Consider the following 26,279-nt stretch of genomic DNA (forward strand, 5'->3'; position numbering starts at 1 on the left):
AGACGCAAGACCTTTGGCCTGAAGTAGAGACCTGGGCAGCTTGGTGGAAGGCCCAGTTCTGGGACTAGACAAGGCACAGTCACTCACCATCACCATATATGGAAAAGTGCCTTGCCAATTCCAAAGACTGACCTGCCTTCCAGCCTCCCTGAGACCCCTATGGCATGGTCTGGTGCGCTGCCACTGCTGGGCCCCCGTGTCATGATGGCCAGGATGGGCAGCTAACCCGAGGCTGCCGGTGCCCATGCCCTTCCTCTGGTGGAGGGCCTCCCGAGGAAGCTGAGCACGCCTCCTCCCACGGTGGAAGATGATGGTGGACTGCCGTCCTCGTCCTCACCTCGCCCCTGGGCTAGAGTGATGCTTGGGACTCGCGCTTGACAAGTCAAACCCTTCTCCCTGGGGCTTTGACTCTGGAGGGAGTGATGCGAGGCTTCAGAGAGAGGCTGGAAGGACTGGAAACTCCAGCAGTGTCCATCCAGGGGGGCAGGTCCCGGCACACTGTCTGCACACTGTCCAGCTGTCCTCAACCCCTGGTTCCTGCTTGTTCCCAGCGTGGTTCTCCAGCCTCCTGATAATCCAGTGAGCTGTCTGTTATCTTTCCATGAAAATCCTTTTCTCAGTAAGTTAGCCAAAGTTGGTTTCTGTGGTTTGCGTATAAAGGTGAAATGCAACGGATGGGCAGATACCAAGGCCTGGGGTGTGAGAGGGCAGGGCTCAGGACAGCTCAGAGGGGTAGCCACAAGGCCAGCACCCCTCCCGTGACTGCATAAACCTTGCTCTCGAAGTCTTGCCTGCTCAGGGTATGAGCAGAGACTGGGGGTGACTGAGGGTCTTGGTTCTGGGGGGAGAAGCTGGCCCTGGGAGCTCTCAGGTTGGGCCAAGTGTGGCAGGTAAGCCAGAATGTGGGCAGACACTGAGGCAGGCCCAGGGTCCAGGCTCTGGTGAATGGCACGGGGCTGGGACTCCTCCTTGGCCCGGTCAAGTTAGGCAGGTACCCCATCCAGCCCACAGCTTGGCAGGCACAGAGGGATCAAAAGTAGGGTACAGAAGCAGGGCACGCGGAAGTTCTCAAGAACTGGGAAGGAGGTGGGTGGGACAGCAGGGCAGGACCCCAGATGCAGGGCTCACGCCTGCCCGGGCCACCAGCTCCTCATGCCTCGCCTCTCAGTAGGGCACAGAGGCCTGAAGCGCAGGCTCCCAGGCCAGGGCACAGACGCTGGAGGTTCTGACCCTGCCAACAGGGTCACTGCCGGGTCTGAACCCAGCTGCAGGAGGAGACCCAGCACAGTGGGTGCTTGTTTCTATCTGACAGTGTTCCTCCCTGGAGCAGGGTGAGCTGAGCCCAGCAGACTGAGGTCATGTCTGCCCAGTGACAATCCTCCCACTGTCCCTCTGTGGGGACATACAGCGCCCTCCCAGCCGCCCCTTAGCTGACCTCCTGGGTGACTGTGAAGGCTGAGTGGAGTGGGGGTGGGCGGGTCCCCTGATGGCAGGGGTGGCAGGAGCAGAAAAAGAGGCTGATGTGTGAGGGGGAGGGGGCCCATCTCTGGGGCCCTCTCAGCTGGAAAATGAGAGACGTTCAGTGACCTTCCCGGGGCATCGGCAGCGAACACCCTGCCTGATGCTCTACCATTTCCTCGCTTATTTAAGCCGCCTGAGAGGGCAGTCCTCCCGCCAGCACCTCTTTCCCCATCCATCCTTCTCTCCTGGCCTCCTCCACACCTCAGGCAGACAAGCACTCCAGCACCATCCCTGCGGCCCTCCCTCTGGAGGTTCGGAGCCCCGCCCTGCCCCACCTGCGCCGGGAAGGCTGTATCTCCTGGGAGCTCTTCTGTGCTGCCTCAGGCTTCTCCTTTCAGGAAGGCAGTCAGGCAGGTTGGTGGACAGACTCTAAGGGTGGCCCCATGATTCCCCACTCTGTGTTCAGTCCATAATTCCCTGCCCTTGGGTGAGGGTGGGCCTCCTGCCTCACAGAATACAGCAAAGGTGAAGGGATTTTGTAGGTGTCACTAAGATTCTTAATCGGCTGATTCTGAGTGAATCAAAGCAGAGATTATTCCGTGTGGGCCTGGCTTAATTGGGCAAATGCCCTTAAAAGAGGGACCGGGTCCTTCCTGGGCAGAGAACCTCTCCTTGCCAGCTTGATGGAGTAAGCAGCTGTGTTGAGGAAGCCCACCTGGCATGGAACTGTGGGAAGCCGCTGAGATCGGGGTGGAGGATCCTGATCTCCATGCTAGCTGAACCTCCATGCTACAGCCATGAGGAAATGCACGAACTCAGAAGCATATTCTTCCTCTCTTGAGCCTCCAGATGAGAGCGCTGCCCAGCTCACACAAAAGCACAGTCTTATGAGACCCTGAGAAAAGGATCCAGCTAGGCCACACCCAGACCCCTAAGATGAGATGATCAAGGTGTGTCGTTTTAAGTTGCTGAGTTTGTAGTGATGTTTTACACAATAGAAAAACTAATACTGGCAGTGAGGCGGGAGGGTTAGGATGTCAGGCTGGAGCACAGAAAGGGAGTGGGGTGTCTTGCCTTCTTGAGGGTCAGAGTCCTGATTCCAAGCCCCCACTGGGCCAGAGTCGGCAGCTGGACGAGCCAGCTCTGGTCTGGGCCGGGGGTGAGGGCTCTCACTGGGGCCTGGTTTCCAGGTTTTGCTGAATCAAGACCGCACAGAGGGGAAGGGGGTGGCCAAGAGTGCATTTCGGGGACACTTCCCTGGGGATGGGTCCTCTGCAGCAGTATCCTGAGGCCTGGTTGTACCCTTGGGCTGAGCTCAGCAGAAGTGGGATTCCTGTTGGCATGGTCTGTGCATATTGAATTTGCATAATGATTTTCAGTACAAACCCATCACTTGGCTGGTTGGGGTTCACTCCCAGCAGCAGCTCCTGAGGGCTTCTTCTGCTCCATACGCTGCAAGCGCTTGACAGTATCTGTCTTGGTGATTTTTGCCAATCTCCTGAGTGTAAAATCGCATCTCGCTGTTTTCATTTGCATTTCTCTGACAACTAGTGAAGTTAACAACCTCTTTGTGAACTTCTGAGTCATTTGGGTTTCCCTTCCTATGCATTCTCTTGATTCCTCTCAGAAAATGACTTTTTGCTTTTTTCCCCTTGAGGTTCCTAAGGGCCCCCAGCTGCATCCAAGGTCAGGTGCAGCTGTTCAGCCCTCGCCTCCTTATCCCCTGGCTCTGCCCAGCCCGGGCCACCAGGCCCTGTGCCTCTTCTGCACCAGTCCCTCAGGTCTGTGTCCCCGAGCGTGGGCTGCGTTCTGGGATGAGCGTGGGTGTGGGATCAGGGTGTTTCTGCCCTAGATAAGGATCTGAAGAGACTATAATAGAAACAGATCTGTAGCTGTCTCTGTGCACCCTTTTTACTTGCCTTTTATTAAGCCAGGAAGGAGAGAGAGGAGGTCTGCTGCCTCCCAGGCCTGGCCTCAGTCCTGTATCGGGAGCAGTCCTGTGGGACTATTGGTGGGTGACTGGATACGGTGTTTTCTCCTGCTGCAGGGACCCAGGCAGCCTGGTAGACCCCATCCCCCAGAAGGACTACGATTACAGAGAACCAGAGAGAAAACACAAATGACCCCATTGAGCCTGCAGTGCCAGCGGGGGCTTCCGGGGCAAACAATGGCCCTCTGTGTCTGGTTTCTCCTGAGGGCCGGAAGCCCCTGGTGATGAGTCACGCAGCATGGGTCCTGCGCCTGCTTTGTTGTGCCGCAGAGCTCCCAGCCCGACAGCGGGTGATCTCATCGAGGAAGATCGACCTCTCGGGAAGCCCTGTCACTGGACAGTGCCAGGAAGCTCGCGGCCCAGTAAGGGCCCAGAGCCCAGGTCCCCCCGCCTTGAGAGAGTTCCTGGAAGTGGAGGTCTGGGCTGGGCAGAGCGAGCCAGCCAGGACCCTGTGCTCACAGAGCCCAGGGAAACCCCTGCTTTGTTCTCTCCGGATACAGCACGTGTGAGGGGCCACCCAGACTCAGCTGTGTCCTGTGGAGTTTCCTGGACTCAAGAAAAGCTCCAGACAAGTGCATTAGGAGCATCCCAGGGATGGCCGACCTGGGCCTGGCAGGAAGCCCAGGGCTGGGGTGGTCACCAAACCTCCCTTAGCCTATGAGGCTCGGGAGGGAACGAGGGAACAAGGAGCCACCCACTTGGCTGGATTCGACAGAGATCTCTGAAACAAAAAGCCACGTGAGGCCGAGGCCATTTCAGTTATTGGAACTCGGACATTGTTGTTTGTGTTGCTGTTTAAAGTACACCCCACTGGTTGGTACAAAGCCTGGCTCCGGAGCCACGTGACCCCACGCCCACTGACCGTGTGGCCTGGAGGAGGGAGTTACTCTACCTCTACCTTTCTGAGCCTCCATTTCCTCCTCTGTAAAGAGGGGTGGCAGTACTGTTCAGAAGCTGTTGAGGGCACACCTGAGCTTACCTGGGCCAGCCTCCTGGCTCAGGGCCACCCTCAGTGATGGCAGTCTCCTCTCTCTCCTTGATTCCCTTTGAAGGGAATGAAGCTCTGAAGAAGGTCTTGGTTGGGCTTCCATTCTGGTTCGCCTGCCAGAGGCTTAGGGTGTGAACGTGTTCCCTGGAACGCTCACCTCTTCTCCGGATGCAGGTGGTAGGTGAGGCCACCTGCCTGAGCCTCCAGGGGACAAACCTCCCCAGTCAGTCCAAGTCCCAAGAATGATGTCATTGCCGCCTTGGGCTGGGGTTCCATGGTGAGCGGTTGCTCAGAGCACAGGCCGGAGAGAAACACTGTAGGGGTGGAAAGTCCAGGCCCACTGGGCCCAGGCGGTGAGGCCCAGGGCTTGGCCCCAGAAACCACGGAGACCAATGCCCCTCTCTGCCCGTCCCTCATCTGAGGGCAGCCCTAGAGCACCTGAGGGGCCGCAGGTGGGACTCCAGGCAGTGGGCACAAGACGCAGTTCTCAGTGGCCCGCCTCCCCACCTCTGCCCTACGCTGCTGTCCAAGATTCTGGAGCACTGCACCTAAGCCATCTTCTTATGCCCTTGGCCAGGGACCAGCAAGTTACCTAAGGGGAAATGACACGGCGCTGACTGTGCCATTTCAAAGTTTCCCAGCCCGGCAGATCATCATGAGAAACTGGACACATTACCATGGCTTTTACAAGTCCATGATCACCCCGGCCACAAAAACAGCGAACTGTGAAGAGAGTTGCAGAGTCACACTGGAGAGATGTGAAGAAAGAGGCCCTGCTGGTGTTTCTGACATGGCCACATGTGTGTTACTGACCTGTGTTACACCCTTTCTGGAAGCCCCCCTTCCCCCTCCAGCCCCAATGCCAGGGACTGTTGCTGGGACAGTATCCCTCACACTGCACCCTCCTGCCTGCATGGGGTAGCAGTTGCTCCAAGAACATGATCTAAGGTTCAGAAGCATGGTAATTTCAGCTTCCACACAGGCCTTAGTCGTCTAGCCCCCGTTGGCCTCCGTCTCCTGCCCATCTCCACCTCCCAGTCGACCCTCCAGTGTGGAGAAGCACACTGATACTTCCCAGATGGGCCCTCCTTCTTCTTCCTCATGCCCCCTTCTGCCCACATTGGTGCTATATTAAAACCACTGATATGGGTATTCCCTGGTGGTCCAGTGGTTAGGACTCCATACTTTGAATGCCAAGGGCCCAAGTTCAATCCCTGGTCGGGGAACTAAGATCCCACAAGCCCTGTAGCATGGCCAAAATAAATAAATAAATAAGAAATAAAATAAATACAGTAAGTCCTCTACATACGAACCTTTAGGTTGCTAACTTTCAAAGATTCGAACATGAGTTCCATCAACGTCAGGTGTGAGTGAAATTGCAGCTTGCCCTCCGTCTCCCATTGCTGACGATCCTTCATCTCTACCATCTCCCACCTCCTCTCCCTCCTCCAGTCAGCAACTCTTCTTGCCCGTTCACTCGATGCCAGCCCCTGTGTGCCAGCTGTTGTAACGTTCTACTGCACTTTTCAAGGTACTGGACTATAAGATTAAAAATGTTTTCTCTATTTTTTTGTGTTTGTTTTTTTATGTATTATTTGTGTGAAAAGTATTATAAACCTACTACAGTACAGTACTAGATAGCCGATTGTGTTAGTTGGGTACCTAGGCCAACTTTGCTGGACTTATGAACAAATTGGAATATGAACGTGCTCTTGGAACGGAACTCTTGCGCTTGTAGGGGACTTATTGCAAATAAAAATAGAATCGCTGATATGTCACAGGAAATATGCAAGGAGCTTGCACGGACAAGAACTTCTCTTAGGGAGGACACTGCATGTGGGTCAGAGGAAGTCTTAGACACGACACCTGGGGAGGCCGCCATGAGTCACACCCAGCCCCAGCAGGTGGTGAGGAGTTTCTGCTGCCTCTGGTCCTTTCGAGTGCTCTTGGTGGGGGGCCAGAGCTGCCCTGCTCTCCTTTCTCCCTTCCTGCCACTCAGCTCTCAGCCCCTGCCCCACGCATACATATTGACCAATATTAAAAGAATATCGATTTACAGTGTCCCCGATTCTACATCTCCCCGGAGGCCCCTATCCTTAGCCACACCGGGCCACCCATGTCTCAGTCGAGGCCAAAGGCACACACCTACCACCCTGCAAACCCACCTTAGCAGCTCTCCTTTGGGAAGCTGGGTGTACAATAGCACTAAACAAATGCTGCTTTTTGGTCTTTTTCCGGTACTTATCACAGCACTCGGCCCAGTGCGTGCGCTCCAGAATGTTTGTGAAGGTCCACAGGGCCTCTTACCTGGGTCAGCCGTGGGCACTTCGTTACACCCCCTCTCGGCTGAGTGTGCACCGACCTAGGCGTGCACTCAGGGAAGGAATACGTGTGATGACTTCAAATGTCTCACACCAGGTTGACACCCTCTCCTTTACCAGACGTGGTCCCCTTTCTGATGTCCTTCTTCCTGTCCTGGCCCCAGCGGCCTCCCAGCCCGGTTCAGCCCTCTTGGAGTGTGTCAGCAAATCCTCTTCACCCCACTTGCGATTGCCGGGTTCCTGTCCTCTCTGCTCAGGACGCTCCTGGCCTCCCCGCAGCCTCGCCCTGCCAGCCGGCCCCAGGAACAATCAGGACAGTAGTCCCCAAGCCCAGCTTTCTTGCAGACACGACTCCGTTTTCCAGAAGCAGCCTCAGGCCCACTCCTATCCCTGCTGGCCACTTGCGGCCCCCCTTTGCTCATCTAGCCTCCCTCGCTCTGAGCCTACTGGCCTCTCTGTGGCCCTTGCACCCATCCTGCTCAATCCCACATCTGGGCCTCTCCACCTGCCGTGTCCTCTCCTCCCCTCCTGCCTGGCCCACCTAACCGCTGCCCCCTCCACGGCACAGCTCAGCTCTCAGTCACTCCCATATTACCCTCTCTGGCCAGCATAGCCTCCGTGATTTTGCCCTTGTCTGCACCCCTGTGGGCTTGACTATTCCACAGAGTTAGGGTCTCTAGGGCCTTGGTCTAATTCAGGTCACCATGAGCACCTCCTGTATGCAGGACACTCATCTAAACAGGCCCCCAGAGTCAGACTGGACACACCCTGTCTGAACAGGGTGTAAAGTTCTCTGAGTGTAAAGTTCTCTGGCATCGGTGTTGCCACAGGACTGGGACCTTTGGGGACATTTGCATGACGCACGAGTCCAGGCCCGGCCTTCCTCAGGAGTGCTCAGATCTGGGGATAGAGCTTCAGGCAAAAGAGGGTGTCGAGAGGCTGTAGACCCCAAACAAATCAGTGCAGGGAATTCTCGGGAACCACCCATTCTGGACATCCGGATGGGGAAAGCTTCATTGGTGGAAATTCTGATCCCATGCTTTGTTTTCCACTGAACGCAAGGATGTGACTGACTGTTTTGTGGTTCTGTTTTATGCAGAACAGAAACAGAAACTTCAGCCTGCATTGTCCTTCTGGTGATAAGTGCTGCTTCCCAGAAGGCAGGAAATGTTCAAGAAACAGTGTAGGGCTTCTCTGGTGGCACAGTGGTTGAGAATCCGCCTGCCAATGCTGGGGGCACGGGTTCGATCCCTGGTCTGGGAAGATCCCACATGCCGCGGAGCAACTACTGAGCCTGCACTCTAGAGCCTGCGAGCCCCAACTACTGAGCCCATGTGCCACAACTACTGAAGCCCACACGCCTAGAGCCTGTGCTCCGCAACAAGAGAAGCCACTGCAATGTGAAGCCTGCACACCACAATGAAGACCCAATGCAACCAAAAATTAATCAATCAATCAATTAATTAATTAATTAAAGAAACAGCGTAGACTCTGTGATGGGATCAGTTTACACTTCTGTTATAGAATAAAAAGTCCCCGATTGCAGTGTGTGCCCTGGGCTCCACTGAGGACACTATTCAAGCCTCCCTCTCCTGCAGAATATCTGGGGGCAGCAATAATTGTTGGCACCTGCTATGTGCCAGGCGCTTGACAACACTATAAAGTAGGTAAGACTGTCCCCACTGCAGAGAGAAGGTCATAAGACCGGGAAGTGTCAGAGCCTCTCGAATCAGGCCTGAGGCCCAGGGAGGTCCCATGTGAAGCATGGAAAGTGGGATTCCTGTGTGTGACACCAGCAGCAGGAGGGTCTGTGCTGGGAAGTCTTCCTGGAGGAGGTGAGGCTCTGGCTGGTTCTCTGAGGATGGAAGAAGAGGAAGAACCAGCAGAGTCCAGGTAGAAGGAAAAACACAGGCAAAGATTGAGGGAGAGCAACCTGGCCAGAAAGAAGGTGGGATAGGATGGATTTCAGGCCCTTCCCAAGCGGCTCATCGGGAACTTCTTGGGCATCCCTTTTCAGAAAGTTATCTTTTGAGCAGCCCCTCCTTAAGTGTGGGTATCAGGGGCCTGACAGCCCCTCACACCTTAAATTAATTCCTCAGCTGCTCTTGCCCTCCCTGGGTGGGGTGGGCCTGAGGGAGGGGTGGCATTCAGGATGCAGAGGGTCACAGACCAAGGCTCCACGTGGAAGAGCCCAGGCCTGCAGACTCCAGGCCTGTGGCTAAATAACACAGATATTTTGAAGCTCAGGTCTGGAGAGCAGAGGAGGGAGGTGGCACACCTTGGTTTTCTCCCCAGTGCACCCCCCTCACCTTGTGCTGGAGTGGGTCCTCCAGGGATGCTGAAAGAGGCTCTCACAACCTTTGGGAACCTGCAAGGTGGGAGCAGAGTGTGGCTGAGGAGCTGGGGAGTCTGTGTGTTGAGGCCAAACAGCATCCTGGATGTCAGAGCTGGAGGAGGAGGAAGTCGGTACTGCTTGGCCTTTTCTGTCTTTGAGACAGTTGATGGATTCACATCAGCCCGGGAGGCTTTGGACTTGGGCTTCCAGCTGTGGGGCTGACACAGTGGTGTCTCCCTGCTTCCTGCCCCCAGCACGGCCTCTCAGGGCTACAGGACTGAGTCAGGTAAATATCCCTTCAGATCCTTTACCCTTGGAATGTGGCCTTAGCTCGGCAAATGCATCCCCTGGGAGTGTGAATAGCTGCAGAACCAACCCATTGTTCTGGAAGTTCCAGAGAAAACAAAACAAACTCCCAACAATATGGGGGTGAGGAGGGAGCGCGGAAAGGGCCGGCGGGGTCTTTGTCCTTAGGCATCCAGACGTTTACATTTTCCACACTAATGAGCTGGGAAATAGCTGTTTTTATGCCAGTAATAACAACCAACACCCCTCCACGTTCTCATTTAATCCTGGCCAAAATCCCAGCGAGGCCAACACGAGCAGAGCATCCCATTTCAGAGCTGAGGGGATTGAGATTCCAAGAGGCCCTGTGGCTTCACCAGGGTTAGTGGACGCCAGAGCTGGGACCCGAATCCAGTGCCCCAGCTTCTTTCGAGTCCACCTTGGGGGGCCAGCTGCACCCATCCAGGGATAGGATTGGACTGAAGGGTCTTGCCTGTTTCCCTCGAGCTTCCCAATGTGGAGTTTGCTGGATGAGGAAGCAGATTCTTCTGTGAGGCCAGCCTTGCCTGGTACTGCCTGCCCCCAAGTACTGCCACAGAAAGGCAGGAGACAGCTGAATGGGGCTGGCCGGACCATTGTCCCCCATGCACCCAGGCTGGCCCAGCTCCCTCTCTGTAGCTACGTATTTCCCAGCCGTGCAGTACTCACCTCTTCCCGCTGGTGCCCTGGTCCTGTGTGCCCTGGGAGTGAGGCCTCCCACACTCCCTCTCCAAGGCCAGCTCAGCCTTACTCACCAAGCCTCGGGCCCTTCACAGGGGTGGGAAGAAGAAGGTAGCAACGGATGAGCTGCTCATAGATAATTAGCGATGGGTTGACTCTCCTCCAAAGCTGTAAGATTTTCGTGGACTGATGTATATATTTTTTTAATTAATTAATTTTATTTATTTATTTTTGGCTGCGTTGGGTCTTCGTTGCTGCACGCGGGCTTTTCTCTAGTTGCGGCGAGCAGGGGCTACTCTTCGTTGCGGTGCGCAGGCTTCTCATTGCAGTGGCTTCTCTTGTTGCGGAGCACGGGCTCCGGGCGCGCAGGCTCAGTAGTTGTGGTGCACAGGTTTAGTTGCTCCGTGACATGTGGGATCCTCCCTGACCAGGGATTGAACTCATGTCCCCTGCATTGACAGGAGGATTCTTAACCACTGCTCCACGAGGGAAGTCCATGGACTGATATTTTTAGCAGAAAAAGAAAAATTGGCTGAACTCATAAACTGTGATTTTGCATGCTCGTCTATTTCCAAAGCTCACTGCTACGTAACTAAGAGCTTGTTCTTTGATTATGGCCATTTAGGAAATGGAATTCTAACAGGCTTGCTGGAGTCTCCCAAGCCTCGCAGTTTGCACCAAGAAGCTGCGTGTGACAGTACTTCCATCTGGCAGGCGGCCTCACTGGAAGGCACTCAGAAGTCTGGAGAACCGAGGCATAAACAGAAGCACGATTAATCAGTGCAATTGTTTTCCCTGCTGTGAACGTGATATTTCCCTGAATTTTTGAGGGCAGCCCGCACGGGAGAGACCTGGCTTGGCGTTCTCTGTGGCATTCAAAACAGCACTGAACGTCCAACCTGCTTTGATTTCTAACATTGGTCTTACTGCTCACATTTCGTCTCCTGGAAAACTCAACCACGAGCCAGACCGACACACAGCTGCAAAGGCTTTGCTCTGCTGGCTCTGACCGGGGCGGGAGTGCTGGGTCCCCTGAGAAGCCTGAAGTTACTGGCTTTGACTGGAGGCTCTCTGGAACCTGGGTTGTGCCATTGTTATTTTTACGAGAAAATTACTTGTTTTTGTTCCTTGCAAACCAGAAAAAGGAAAATAACTTAAGCCAAGAGCCGAATAGGAAGGGGAAACCCATTAGCTCCTTACTGAGTTAACAACTCTGAGCTGTCAATCTGGTCGAGCCTCCAGAAGCAAGAGCCCCGGAGGCGGTGGCTGCTTTAGAACCACTGGTCTACCCTGACCTTGTCCTTTTGGGGGAATCTCCGAATCTTAGGTTTTCAATCTACAAAATGGCGACTCAAAACCTGTTGAATGATGTGAGTCTCAGGATTAACATGAATGAGTCAGGGGTTTGGGGTCTCCCTGGGAAGGACAGTGACAAAGCACACCTCCTAGAGAGACCCAAGGCGCCATGGGTGCTGGTGGGGAGTCCCAAGGCTGAAGAGGAGAGGGTTTTTCTATGGGAAGGATGAGGTTGGTGCTTCCCCCACTGGAGGACCAGACAGCATCCTGGACACCCTGGGCCTCTTCTCCTCAGGACCCCAGGGCCTGGCTCCTGGACCCGAGCTGGCAGAAGCCCAGGGGCAGAGGCTGGCCACACCTCAGGCAGGTTTTCCTCTCCCCAAAGTGTCTGGGCTCCCAAACTGCCCCTCCCCACCTATCCCAGCCCAGCCTCAGGAACGAGGGGCCCGATCGCCCAGTTTTGTATTAAACTTCAGGAACCGGGGTTACCGAGAGGGATTTGCATGTTCACTTACACACCTAACACTAGGAACCCAGCCCCATGCGAGGGAGGCTTTGGGGTGGGGCCATCTTCTGTCTGGGGCTTGGGAAGTGGGGGGACGGCGGAAGGGCTAGTGGGGATGCCACGCCTGGATGCTATGAGCCCCTGAGGAGAGGGACCCGGTGCGGCCTCTGCCGTGCTACCCCGGTATGGCTGTTCTAACCAATTACCACAAACTGGGTTGTTTAAAACAACAGAAATTTATTCTCTCACAGTTCTGAGGGCCAGAAGTCTCCATTTCACTGGGTATGAAGGTATTGTCAGGCCTGTACGCCCTCCGGAGGCTCTGGGGGAGAATCTATTCCTTTCCTCTCCCAGCTGCTGGTGGCTACTGCCACTCTCGACTCTTCAAAGCCAGCGCCCTCAAATTCCTCTCTGCTCCACCTTCACGGTGCGTTCTGCTCCTCTGTGTCAGGCCTCCCTCCTCCCTCCTGTCGGGATACGTGCAACTGCATTTAGGGCCCACTTGCGTAATCCAGGATCACCTCCCCATCTCAGGATGCTTAATCACATCTGTCAAGACGCTCTTTCCAAACAAGGTAACTGTTAGTTTCCTAGGGCTGGCCGCAACTAATTACCACAGTCATGGTAGCTTAAGATAACAGAAATTTATTCTCTTGCAGTTCAAGTCCAGAAGTCCAAAGTCAAGGTGTCAGCCAGGCCGTACTCCCTCCAGAGGCTCTAGGGGAGACCCCCTCCTTGCCTCGCCCAGCTTCTGGTGGCTCCTGGTGTTCCTTGGCTTGTGGCAGCACCACTCTAATTTCTGCCTCTGTTTTCACATGGCTTTCCTCCCTGCGTGTGTCAAATCTCCTCCTTTTTCTTATGACACCAGTCCTTGGACTTAGGCCCATCCTACATCCAGGATGATCTCATCTTGAGATCCTTAACTACATCTGCCAAGAAATTATTTCCATATAAGGTCGCATTTACAGGTATCAGGGATTAGGGCTTGAATATATCTTTTTGGAATACTGTTGAACCTACTATGGTGACACTTAGAGGTTCCAGGACTGGCTATCTTTGGGGAGGCATTATTCTGCCTACCACATTCCTTATGCTTTCATGGCCACCAGTGGGCCCTGGCCCTGGGGGCTGTGGAGTCGTGGATGTGCTGGGTGACAGGCCGGCTGCACAGGCACTTTTTTCCCCTTGGGGCATGGCAGGGAGCAGTTAGAAGTGCAGGGGGCAGGGCTGCATCCTCAGAGCAGTGGCTACCTGTGCCTGACTCCTGGGCAGGGCCCATGTCCCCTGGGTGGGCCAGCCTGGGAGCTGATCCCAGGGCTCTAGTTCCCGGCTAGAAATGGAAGGGAGGGAGCTTGTGAAGGTTATAATAATTTGTACCATTTATTGAGAACCTTCTATGTTCTAGGTACTTTTCTTCATTGTTTCATTTAATCCTCAATAATTCTGACCATTTTACAGACAAGGCTACTGAGGCTCAAAGAGCTTTAGTGACCTGACCCAGATCTCATAGATACTAAGTGATGGAACCAAAATAAGAACTCAGGTTGGGTGGAGGACAGGGTCCTTGGTTTTTTCATGACATCATGCTGTCTCGCTTTGTAACAGGCTTAGAGCTATAAATCACAGGTCTGGGGTGGAGGAGGGCTGGGGACATAATTTCAAACTCTTGGGGCTCTACCAAGACCTGAATCAGGAGTTTTTGTAGCCCCATGGCCTGGGTCGGGGATGGCAGGCAGCAGTGGGAGAGGGTTCTGATGGGAACAGAGGTGTTAAAGAAATAATTATTGCGTCACTTGTTTAAAGAATGGGACAGGGGGGCTTCCCTGGTGGTGCAGTGATTGAGAGTCCGCCTGCCGATGCAGGGGATACGGGTTCGTGCCCCGGTCCGGGAAGATCCCACATGGCCGCTGAGCCTGCGCGTCCGGAGCCTGTGCTCCGCAACGGGAGAGGCCACAGCAGTGAGAGGCCCGCGTACCGCAACAAAAAATATATAAAAGAAAAAAAAAAAAAAAAAAGAACGGGACAGGGGACTGCCACTGCGGTGGGGTTTTGTAATAGGAGAGAGAAATTGGTCTCAACTGCCAATATAAGGAAAAATGGGACTTTATAGCTAAGAAGCAAGGGCTGTCAGGGGATGGAAAATTACTAAGAGGAAGCATCAGGAGTGATGGTAAACTTACCTAAGAGGATCCTTGCTGGAGGCAGGTCAGGGTGATCACCCACCGCCTGGGGGTGGCCAGGGGGATGAGGAACCCCAGCAGATACTGAAGGTGATCAGACTTCAAGGATGGGGGATGCTGGCTAAACCGACTTAGCAAGATTCTTACTAAAATTGGATGAACACAGAAACCAGGACCTAGTTGAGAGGAGAGTCCAGAAGAACCCGACCAGAGCTTGGTGAAAGAGAGACTCGTATCAGAAGAAAGTGGCCCCAACTGGGCAATCTTGGTGTTCTGGGTTGCAAGAAGGTTGCTGAGCCGGGAAAGAACCTGACGGGAACCACATAAGAAGTTGGCCGCAGAGCCAGGCCTGAGCCGTGCTTCCCAGGCCTCTCTCCCTGGGGCCCGGGCTGCCCCACCTCAAGGAACTGGCTTCAGGACCAATTCAGCACTTGGCAGAGGGAGGAAAGGGCTCTGGGTGTGAAACCAGAAGTCCCAGGCCTGGCTCTTATCGGCTCTGTGACTTTAGAAAATGGCTTAACTCCCCTGAGCCTGGATTCCTTGACAGTAAGATGAGAAGGGCACAGAGCAGACACGCTGGGATCTGGGAGGGGCCGAAAGCCTGCAGTCCTGTTTTCAGCGTCTCTGTCCTGCCCGAGGAGAAGCCACGCAGATGGAGCCCGGGACTCGGTAACCTGCGCTTTGTCCCAGTCCCCCGGGAGTGGCACTGCCAGGGCTAAAGGCCCCCCGCTAAAGACTCGCTTGGGAAGTTGCGGTTAACATGGGCCCAGGGCAGGATCACGGCCTCCTTGTGGGCCAGGGCCCAGGGCAGGATCACGGCCTCCTTGTGGGCCAGGATGAGGGTCCTGCCAGGTCCAGGAGGGGAGGAAGAAGGGAGGGAGGTTCTCCGTTGTCCTGTCTCTTCACCAGGACGGGGTCCTAGGAGTTGGAGGGACTGTTGTTTTCGATCCGTGGTGCCAGACTCAGTTTGGCGAATGACCCGTGGAGAAAACCAGGGCAATAAAGTCAGAATAGCTCAGGCACAGGAAAAAGGACACAAAGATGAACAATGTGGGGCGTGTTCAGGAGGAAGAGATGGGATCTGGGGCTGGGCTGCAGGGCAAGCCTCAGGCTCCGGGAGTCTGGAAGTGCATGGTGACCTGGGGGCTCAGGCCACGCTGGGAGGAGAGGGGGCCCGGGCCCAGAGGTGGACAAACACAGAGGGACAGGGGAAGGGGAAGGCCTGAGAAAATGGGCTGCAGCCTGAGGAAGGGGCTTCCTGTGTGAAGGGCTGAGGAACAGCTCTCTCCAGAGTCAGGCCTCAGTTTTCGTCGCTTTATTAAGGGGCCAAGATGCCTTTCTGTTCTAACCCACATTGACTTAGCTGACGTGGAGCTCGTGCCGCATGCAGGCTGGGCTGTTGAGTCGGGGAGAAGGAGACGGGTCCCTGCCCCCAGGACCCACACCCTCCCCGGTGGCCTCACTGCTCCCGTGAGCACAGGTGAGCTCTGCTCTCACCTTGAATTCTACAGAATGAAATCCAAGCGCCCCGCTGCCACCCGAGGCCTTCCATTACCAGCCCCGCTGCCCTCCTCGGCCTTACTCCCCACAAACCTCTCCAGCTCAGGGAGCTACTGGCTTCCGAGCCTCCAGGACTTTGTCCGTCTGCTCCTCTTTCTGAAACAGCATTTCTTGTCTCCTTCCCCAGCAGAATCTTCCTAGGCTCTCAGGACTCAGTTCAGCATTTCCTCCTCTGGGAAGCCCGCCCTGCTCTCTCAGCCTGGGCAGCCCCCAACCCCTCTCCTCCCATGACAAGCCTAGAAACACTGCAAGGTAATGAGACATTTACCCATCTCTCTCCCACCAGCCTGAGCTTCTGAGGCCTTGATGGAGCCTCTCTGTATCTTCACCCACCCAGACCAAGCTGGGCCAGGCTGAGAGTAGCCGTCTTGAGAGAGTTTCTGGATGAGCGAGCTGAGGGGTGATCTTTCGGAGGTGGTGGATGGAGGAGAGGTGTTTCACTTGCTCTAGGGCTCCATAAAGCCGGAAAAATACATACCTCAGGGGTCATGACGTAATGCTTTAAAACGGAAGCAGGACTCCAGATTCGGGTGTCTCGCCAGAAAAGGAAGGAGAAAGCTCCCCTTTCACACACTGCAGGACCTGGGGTAAGGGGCACGGGCCCTGGGGTGTCAAGAGCCCTGGAGGGTTTTGTGGCTAGGGAGCGTGAGTGAGGGATGGATTTGGGGTGGGAGTCCAGGGCGGCCCCTCTCGTAAAGGGCCAACCTGGGACTTCCCTGGCGGTCCAGTGGTTAAGACTCCGTGCTTCCAATGCAGGGGGCACGGGTTCGATCCCTGGTCAGGGAACTAAGATCCCACATGCTGCGTGGCGAGGCCAAAGAATAAAATTTAAAAAAAAATTTTTTTTAAAGTAAAGGGCCAATCTTTGGCTTGCCTCCCTTCAGGCTGAGGCCTGAAAGCCCTGAGCAGGGGCCATGGCCAGGTTAGAGCTCCTCCTTAAAAACCAGGTTGAGGTTCCTGACCTCAGCGAGGGAGACTTCCCTCCACCTTTCCGTCTTTCTTGGAATTAGGTGGAAGGAGGGGGCAAATGTGGAGCAGGGCAACATTTAAGGCAGGCGTGGGGTTTGGCTTCTTGGCTGCTCTAAAGCTGAGCCACAGTGTGGCCTGGGACTTGAGGGCCCAGGGCCCATCGCCAGAGACACAGGCAGAGCGGGGCCAGTGGTTGGGAGACAGTGGACCCCCTCTAGGGTCAGTGGAATCAGGAGAGGTCTCAGGAGCACTTGGGGCTGGTGGCCGGAGTGGCATCTCCATGAACTTAGGGACGTGGTAACCGAGCAAAACACAGATTAAATTCAAATTTCAGATAAACGAATGATTTTTTTTTAATGTAAGTCTGTCCCAAATACCGTGTGAGATCTACTTAGACTAAAACAATTATTTGTTATTCACCTGAGATTCAAATTTAGCTGGGTGTCCCGTATTTTTATTTGCCAAATCTGACCACCCTATTTAGGGGTCAGCCTGGTCTGAGGGGCAGTGGGGCCCCCAGACCCTTTTACAGAAAAACGTTTCTAAAACAAACACTGACCCCAGCAGCTTGCACCGAAAAACAAAACATGTAACTTCCTGAGAACACGTTATTGTCTGAAGGTGGAAGTCTGCGATTTTGAAGGAAAAAACAGTTTTCTGCTGAGGAAGAGTGAGCCACAGGCAAGCTGAACAGGGTTCTCTGGCTTTGGGGGTTGGGTGGACATGGCCCCCTTCTTCCCTCTTCTCATGTCCATTCATCCGGCTGCCCTGGGCTGGTCCCTGACTCTAGGTCTACCAAGAGCCCCACCAACCATGCCACTGCTGACCACCAGCCTTCTGACTCCACTGCCCAGAAGACCCCCCACTGTCTCCCAACCACTGGCCCAGCTCTGCCTGGGTCCCTGCAAGTGGACACTGGGGTCCTCAGGTCACAAGCTAAACCGTGGGCTAAGCTTTAGCGCAGCCAATACGGCCTCTTGGGGCCCTGAGGCTGGCAGGCCTTGTGCCGGTAGAATGGGTGTGTGTCCCCGGGGAAGTTTTCCCCTTGAGCTCTGGGGCTGAGAGCTGGGAAAGGCCACCTTGGCCTGTTTCCCCATCAGTAAAGGGGCTCTTTGAGAGAAGCACCGTGTCTTACGGCTCTCCATCTGTCCTGTCCCCCAGCACAGGGCCTCGCCTGTCCCACCAAGTGTGGAACAGATGTCCCCCTGGCAACTGCCAGGCCCTGGGGACAGGCTGCTGTGGGACAGAGATGTGTGCAGGGTGTGTTCAGGGTGACCAGGCCCGGGGGCCTCCTAGTGCAACCCCTGCTTCTTCCCTCGTCACCTCATCCAGTCTGCACACAGCAGCAGGGTGTCCTGCTAAAGCCCCACGGCTGGTCTCAGCGCTCCTTTGCTCAAAACCCCGCCAGGGCACGCATCTCACAGATTGAGTGTTGAGGTCCTGCGGAGGCCCACACAGCCCACGCTCTGCCCCATTACCTCTTGACCTCAGCTCTCAGAAACGTCCCCTTGCCAACTCGGCTCTCCTTGCTGGGCCCTGAGCCAGCAGGGCGTCATACTCGCTGTTCCTTTTTTCTGGAACGTTCTTCCCCACAAGGTTCACCTCTTTCAAGTCTTCAGCAAATGTCTCTTTTCCTGACCTCCTGAGCACCCTGTTTACCTTACGTACCACCAGCCCTACCTTCCTCTTTCTCCATAGCGTGTCTCACCGCCTGGGACTGCCTTAGGTTTGGGGCTTCCCGCCTGTCTCACCCGCTAGAATGCCCGCCCCGTGAGGGCAGGATTCACATCTGCTCCCAGGCCACCGGGGCACCCAGCAGGCAGGCCGGGTGGGAGGGGCTCAGTGGGCCAGAGCAGCCCAGCGCTGGAGGAGCAGGTGAGGCAGGGCTGGATCTGCCACTGCCCATGGGGCTGACTGTGCAAATGAACACCAGGAGCCCCTCTCACTGGGGAACAGGGGCCCCAGACACGTCTTCAGGGTCGAGTTCAACCTCCTGAGGGCTGGGTGAGCTCATGTCAGGAGGGACTCCCCTCTTCTCTCTCCTGAAGCTGCTTCAAACCTGGAACCCCATCCCACCGACATGGAAGAACCACTGGAGGGAGGCCCAGCTCACCCCTCCCTCCCTTCCCCTCACCCCCAATCCCAGTGGGGTGAGAGGGCAGGGTCACAGGTCAGGGAGTGACCTTTACAACTTGGGGTCTGTCATCCTGGCAAACTGAGCACAAAGCCAGCCTCTCTGCATCTGCAGGAGGCTGTCTGGTCCCAACGACATTCCGAGCATTCTTTGGGGTCCTGTGTCTGGAGGGAAGTGGGGCTTTGTGCAGTAAGGAAGTGTGAGACTGACTGCGACCTCTTTGTTCGGCTGCCAGCACCGCCTGCCGTCCTCAGGCCCCACTGTCTGGCCTGACGGAACCAGCTGGGGTGAAGTGGGGGTGAGGACAGAGGTCCCTGGGGCTGGTGCCCTCCTGCCGCCCTGCAGGCATGCAGCCCCTGCCAGGCCTTCCTTCACAGTGCCCTGCTGGGCCTGGCCTCGGACAGTCTGGTAGGGATCAGGTTGAGGGCCAGGCCAGGGGCCCCAAGCTTATTCCAGAAACAGCACCTTAAGTGGCCTTCAGCTTGGCCTGTGGGGAGAACTTGAACCCAGGGGTCACCCACATTGGTTTGAATCTTAGCACCAGCACTTACTAAGGAGGTGGCCTTCTCCCAGTGATGTCAGCTCTCCAAATCTTAGTTTTGTCATCTGTAAAATGGGCTAATAACACTCAACAGATAGTGTTATTGAAAGGATTAAGTGAATATATGTAATGGTGCCCGGGATGGTTTCTGGCACAAGAAGGTACCTGATAAATGTAAATTCTATGGTGTCAGGAGATTCTGAGAGGGAGACAGAGCAGGAGAAACTCAATCCCTATCCTCGAGGGCTCATGGGATAGAGGAGCAGTGAGGAGACCTCCAGGAAGAGGAAGGGAGACCTGGGAGGGGTGCCCATGCCGGGGTGCGGGTGTGCTCGGGGTGCCCCAGCCACCTCCTTTTCCTGGACCAAGGGCTCCTCATGACTCAGAGAGCACTCAGGCAGCTGGGGCAGAAACACAGAGAGCTGAGGGGCTATCCTGCCCTGGTCCACACGGGCAGTTCAGAGGCCGGGCAAGGAAGGACGGGGCTCGTTAAAGGATGTCAGTCCAGGCACTGCCTAGGACTCTGAGAACCCCACACAGGCGCGGTGGGGACCACGGAGGGTGAGTCTGGCCACCACAGTAAGGCCTCCCTGAGGAGACTGCTTCCAGTCACTGGCAGCACGGGGCAGAGTGTGGCCTGGGGGCTGCCGAGCATCCCTGTCCTGGGAAAGAGGCCACGCCCAGCCCTAAGGGCCCAGAGCTCCTGGGGAAGCATTTGCTAGCTGCCTGACCTTGGTGAGTTAAGCTTTCTGCATTAATGAAAGAGGGTTCTCCGAACCACCACACCCAGCGGCACTGCCTGCGAAGCTGCTAGCGCGGAGCTCCCATCACAGACCGCGGCTGGTCGGACTGTCCCTGCAGAAGCCTTGGCCTAAGAGGGAAGAGAGAGCCCCTCAGTCCAGGCCCTGGCTCTGCATCCGGCTCACTGGGTGGCCGCCAGCCGGTCTCTGGCTCTCTCTGGGCTGCGCTTCTCCCTCCATATGCTGAGAGGAGTGACAAAACCCCTCCTGTTCTGGCCTGCTGGGTGGCCTTGCCTTGTCCCCGGGGGACCCTGCTCGTGCAGGTGGAGCCAGGTCAGGGGTTCCACATTCACCTTCCAGTGGGACAACTGCCGCTGGTGTTAGACGTGCCCCAGCTGCAGGGCATGCTGGGAGGATCCCATGGGGCATGGCTGGCCCACCTGGGGAAAGGGACAGGGGCCCACTGCTGCCCATTCCAGGTGTGTCTCAGGCTGCGATACCTGCCAGGATCAGGCCCAAACGGCACTGCTGGGTAAGGGTGTGGCATGTGGCAGGGAGGCCCCCTCTATCGACATCAGTGATTGTGGGGAGGGGGCTGTCAGGGGCCAGGGCATTCAGAGGGATCCCTAAACCCTAGGGCAAATGCACAGGAGTGGCAGGGAGCAGTGGCCTTGGAAATGTCTGCTCAGTCTGGTGGAGGAGCCATCGGGGGGGGATGGTGGTGAAAGCAGGTTGCAGGCCGGGGGCTGCAGCCACGGAGAGAGGTGGGCGTACGTGCTATAATTGCAGACTGCGTGTTCAGAGTCCTGAGCTGGGCGTGGCCCTGCCCCCAACTTAATCCCTGCTCACACCCGGCACTGAGCGGGCAGCTAGCCCTGCTCTGGGGCTCACAGTCTTAGGCTGTGAGTCTGCTGGCTCAGTGAGCTGGGCGTGGGGAGAGGCCTGCCCTCCTCCTGCGTGCAGGCTCAGAAGTGCTCAGAAGAGCACCTGTCCTTGGCCGGACGCCACGGCCCTGTGTCTTCCCGTAGAGAACGCTGGGCCTGCTGCCGGGAAGACGTGGGAGTGACTGGCTACCTGGAGCTCCAGCTGCAAAGTGAGCTCAGGACAGGGCCACGGTCTGAGGCTGGGCCTGCTGCTGTCCGTCTCCTCTTCCTGAGCCCCCAACGAGCAGGATGTAGCCCCGATGGAAGTGACACGAGGCTCCCCGTGTTTGCTTGGGATAGCAAGTTTGGACATAACAGGAGAAATGATGTCATTGAACTCCAGCAGCTATTTCATGGAACCCCGGATGGACTCAGGAGTCTCAAACTCAAATGTGTGTATGACTTACCCAGAGGGCCTGTTAAAACACAGATTTCTGGGCCCAACCACCACAGCTTCGAATTCAGCAGGTCTGGGGTGGGGCCTGAGACTCTGCATCGCTAAGGTGTTGCCAGTTGTTGCTGATGCTGCCAACCCCACACCCACGATGAGCGGCACCGTCTAGATCTCTGCTGCTCAGTCACCAGGGAGCTTGTTAGAGGCTCAGAATCTGTGCCTCTGCCAGCCTCTGAGTCAGAACTTGCATTTTAACAAGAGCCCAGGTGATTCCTAGGCTCGTTCAGATTCACTGGGCAGTGGAACGGCGCTGTCCATTAGAACTTTCTGAGATGACAGAAACGTTCTAGACCCGCACTGTCCAATACAATAGCCACTGGTGACGGTTGAGCGTTTGAAATGTGGCTCAAGTGACTTAAGAGCTGAATTCTGTATTCTATTCTTTAATTTAATTTAAACAGCCGCAAGTGCCTAGTGGCTTCCATTTGTCACCACAGGTCTAGAGTGACCCAGCTCTGAGGGCCTGTAGATGTTGTCATTGTGTAGATGGGACAAAGGTTCAGAGAGGGATCAGAACCTGCTCCAGGTCCCTCAGTGAGTCAGTGACAGGCTGGGACCAGAACAATGTCCCTGGGGCTTTGTACCAGCGTTTTCCCCTCTGCAGAGCCCTGCCACCAGAGTTCCAGGATTCGCATGCAGAACTCCCTGAGAGGCTCGGAGGAGAAAAGGGGGAGGAAATTGGGGGTTAGAACTGAAAGTGACCCCCAGTTTGCAGCTTGGACCCTGGACGACAATGGTGCAACTTGGTGAGACACGGCCGCAGTGCTCAGGGATGGGAAGACGAGTTCAGCCCTAGAAGGTGCAAGTTGGAAGCCTGTGGAGTGGGCAGTCAGAGGTGTCCAGAGGTCCTGGGCTGCAGACCCACGGAAAGTGCAGGGAGGGGCCAGAGGGTTGGGTCCCCCGTGCTGTGCACACCTGCTGTCCCCCACCAGGCTCCTTGGGACGCGCTCCTTCAGTCCCCTGAGGTTCCCGTGGGCCCTGCTTGCAGCAAGGGGTGATGTTCGGCAACCAACCGACGTCCCAAGCACCTGTGCCCTCGCCATGCGCCAGAGTGTCTGCAGCTTAGAAAGGCCCTTGGAGGCGCCACCTCCCTAGACCTCTGACTCAACCCAGCCTGTCTGGTGCCCGCTTGTCTGATGGCCTGAGGAAGGGGTGAAGTGAGGCCAACTCAGCAAACCCTTGCAACACAAGTTCTGCCTCTTCTACACCTCTATGCTCGGTGAAAAGAGATCCATAAAATGCCTCGCCACACACAAATAGAAAGACTATTTCTGGAACTAGATAGAGAGTAAAGTGACAGGGCATCGAGGATCAAGGAGGGACAGGCCTGGTTACCAGCAGCCCTGAGGGGACCAAGGGTTGGAGAGCGGGCCAGCTGGGGCCGTGGAGGCAGGTGGGCCCCACGTGAGAGGACCTGCAGAGTCACAGCTGTCCACCCGCAATGGCTGTCCGAGAGGTGGTGAGCTCCCCATCATGGAAGGAGCCCAGGCCGGGACTGGAAAGCAGCCATTGGAGAGACTGAAAAGGAGCTCCAGCCTCAGGAGGAGGGCTGCACCAGACAAAGTCTCGCGCCCTTTATTTTCCCAGATTCACTCATTCCGTGAACTTCGTTCCTTCAAAGGGGCCGAGTAGCAGTTTCCACTTCCATGATTTGCCATCCTGGGGATCCCTCCTCTCCTATTCCAGTCTCCCCCGCCTCCCTCCCAGCTAATTAGTGATGTTCATGTGTGTCAGCTAATCACTGGTGTCACTGCGGTGTGTGGCCTGATGCTAAGTGCCTCCACGGGCCAGTGCTTCTCAAATTCCCATGGGCATAAGAACCCCCTGGGGACCTGATCCAGCTGGTCTGGGCTGGGGCCTGAGAGCCTGCATTTCCAAGAGGCTCCCAGGTTCTGCTGGGACCACACCTGGAGGAAACAAGCCTGGGGCTGCCAGGGAGACCTGGAGGATTCTCTGACCGGGTGGCGGGTGAGCACTAAGGAGCCCCCTGTGCAGGAATTTCAAAGGAACGGACTCCTTTTCTGAAGCAGAACTAAATCTAAACCCCGTTGCTCTCCATCTTGGGGGCCAATCCCAGGCTCCCTGCTTGAGAAGCATAAACCTACTGTTAGAGGACAGCTCCATCACGGCCTGGGGAAACTGGGCAACCTCTCCCCCTGCCCCACCTGTCCCTGGTGAACTGCTTCTGCCTGGAGGAGCTCTTTATTGGATCATAGGGTGGGCAGCTGAGGTCCCATCGGACCAGGGCCAGCCCGGCCCAGCCAGAGCTCTAGACAAACGAGTCTCTTTCCTCCCCTCCCCCAGCTGGCTGTCGACACAGAGGCAGCACTCTGCAGAACCTCTCACTGGGAACCAGGAGGTCTCCGCCTCTGGCCTTTCCCCCTCTAGGCCTCAGTTTCCCCATCTATAGTGTGCGGACGTGGGCTGAAGGCTCCCTCGGAGGTTCCTGGCTCTGCACCCACCCATTCAGGGTCTGGGGGCTCAGAGCAGGTGGGGATGGGACTGTGGGGGAGAGGTGGGTGTGAGGGGTGGCCCAGGCGACTGGGACAGGGCGGGTGGCTGCATCAGGACGCACACGCCTTCACAGCCTCTCTCTGCACTAAGAGTTCTCAGATATTTTTAGGAAGGTTGGCGCCTCCTGGGCTGTGACTCATTAATGCAGCTGACGAAGATCAGCATCTTTTGCAATGGCAGTGGGAAGTTGAGAAGGTTCCCTAGAGCAGCTGTGGTGGTAGAGGGAGAGTCCCGGTGTTTCTACCCAGGGCTGTGTGTGCTGGGGAGGGGGCTTAGAGGGGGGAGGGGAGTGAAGTGTTGGGGGGGACCTGGGAGTATGCATTTTGAGAGTAAGGAACTTGGTGCCCAGGGCAGGGCTATTTGACCATGACAAAGCAGGAGCACTGCAAAGTTTTGTCAGTGTTCTGGAAAAATGCTCGTGTGTGTGTGTGTGTGTGTGTGTGTGTGTGTGTGTGTGTGTGTGTGAGATAGAGGAAGCCAACAAGGACACTGTGACATCATAGACCCAGGGCCTCTGTTGCTGATTTCGCTAGATATTTGTTGAGACCCTACTGTGGTCAGGCACCGTGTTGGGAGGCCCATTTATTTATTGCTCTTTTGTCCATTGTGCATTTATTCTGTGCACCTGTATCGAGTGCCTGCTCTGTGCGGGCTCAGAGGCCTGGCTCTGATTCTGACTCCAGTATCTTCTGCTCTGTGACCTTGAATGAGTCCCTTCCCCCTCTCTGGGCCTCAGTTTCCTCCTCTGACAAATGGGTGTGCGGTAATCATTTCTTTCTTGCCTGCCTCACTGTTAACATAATGGAGGCCAAGGCATTTGATGAACCTCACAACATACTATTCTTGTTATGCCCACGGGACACTGCCATGATTGGGAGTTCAGTGTACAGAGCAACCAACCCCCTCCTAACCTCCTCATCGATTTCCTCACAGCCATCTTGGAGGACCACTGCAGCTTCTCCTGGCCTGCCCTTTCCCACAGGGCTCTTGGCTGGAGTAGGGGAGGAAGTGGGTTGCCCCAGCAGACTCCATGCTGGGCTAAGGAGGAGAAGGCTGCTCCCTAGGCCTGGGTGTCACCCCAGGTTCTGCCACCTGCTACCCACCCATGGGATTGTGTTCCTCAGGGTTCTCCAGAGAAACAGAACCAGAATGTTGTGTTAGCTCGGGATGCCACAAGAAAATACCCCAAACTAGGTGGCTTAAACAACAGAAATCTGTGTCTCACAGTTCCGGAGGCTGGAAGTCCAGGATCAAGGTGCCAGCATAGTCGGACTCTGGTGAGATCCCCATCCTCAAGACCTCATTAAACCTAATTACCTCCCCAAATCCCCACCTCCTAATACCATCACACTGGGGGTTAGGGCTTCAATGTGTGGATGGGAGGGGACACATCTGGTCCGTAACTATATATATAAAGAGATTTATTACAAGGAATTGTCTCACACAGTTATGGAGGCTAGCAAATCCAAATCTTCAGTGTGTCAGCAGGCTGGAGATCCAGCAAAACTAATGCTTAGATGACATCCTGGCAGAATTCCCTCTTACTCGGGGGGGGCTGGTCTTTTTGTTCTATTCAGGCCTTCAAATTATTGGATGAGGCCCACTTTATGGAGGGCTATCTGCTTTACTCAAAATCTACCTATTTAAATGTTAATCTCATCCAAAAACAACTTTCAAGTTGACACATAAGATATAACCACCATATAGATTGTGGGCCTGGCTTGGACATAAGCCCTGGGACCTTCTATGAGCCCTGGAACCACCTTTCCCGTTTCATCTTTCTGGACCATGCTTAGAGTTTACAAAACTGTCCCTAAGGGCCCGCCTGGCTGTATCAGCTTATGAAAGATGCCAAACATCTGTGGGGTCTGGGCTTTAGGATGCCAGGCACAGTGCTGCTTCAAGGGCAAGCTGACAGGTCACTGCAGTGTCCACACTGCTGTAAATTCAGAGACTCAGAGTCCGACATTTCTCTTTCCCTAGAACAACCTCCAACAACCTTGTAACCTTTTAGGTTCTGCAGTTTAAAAATAGCAAGTGCTTCACAGCTCGGGTGTGAGGGAGGCCAGGCGCGGGTGCCGCCGGGCAGCCCAAGAAAGGCTGCGGGCTGGTGTGGTTTGGTGTGGTCCCCGGGTGGGTCCTGCAACCAGAGGGGCCTGGGGACAAGGCCATCCCTTCCTTTCGTCCCCCAGTAGCACCACTGAGCCCTCCTCTGAGCCCCCGGAGGTCACATGAACAGGATCCGGGCCCACCTGGAAGAACTTAGGAGCTGACACATGCAGGGAGAGCGGGGCTCAGCTCAGGCCTCATGGGAGCTGGGTGGGTAGAGGGGGTGTGACTCTGGCCTGCCCGGAGGATTAGGT

The sequence above is a fragment of the Monodon monoceros genome, unplaced genomic scaffold (assembly GCF_005190385.1).
Source record: "Monodon monoceros isolate NGI ecotype Baffin Bay Population unplaced genomic scaffold, NGI_Narwhal_1 Super_Scaffold_19, whole genome shotgun sequence".
Lineage (NCBI taxonomy): Eukaryota > Metazoa > Chordata > Mammalia > Artiodactyla > Monodontidae > Monodon > Monodon monoceros.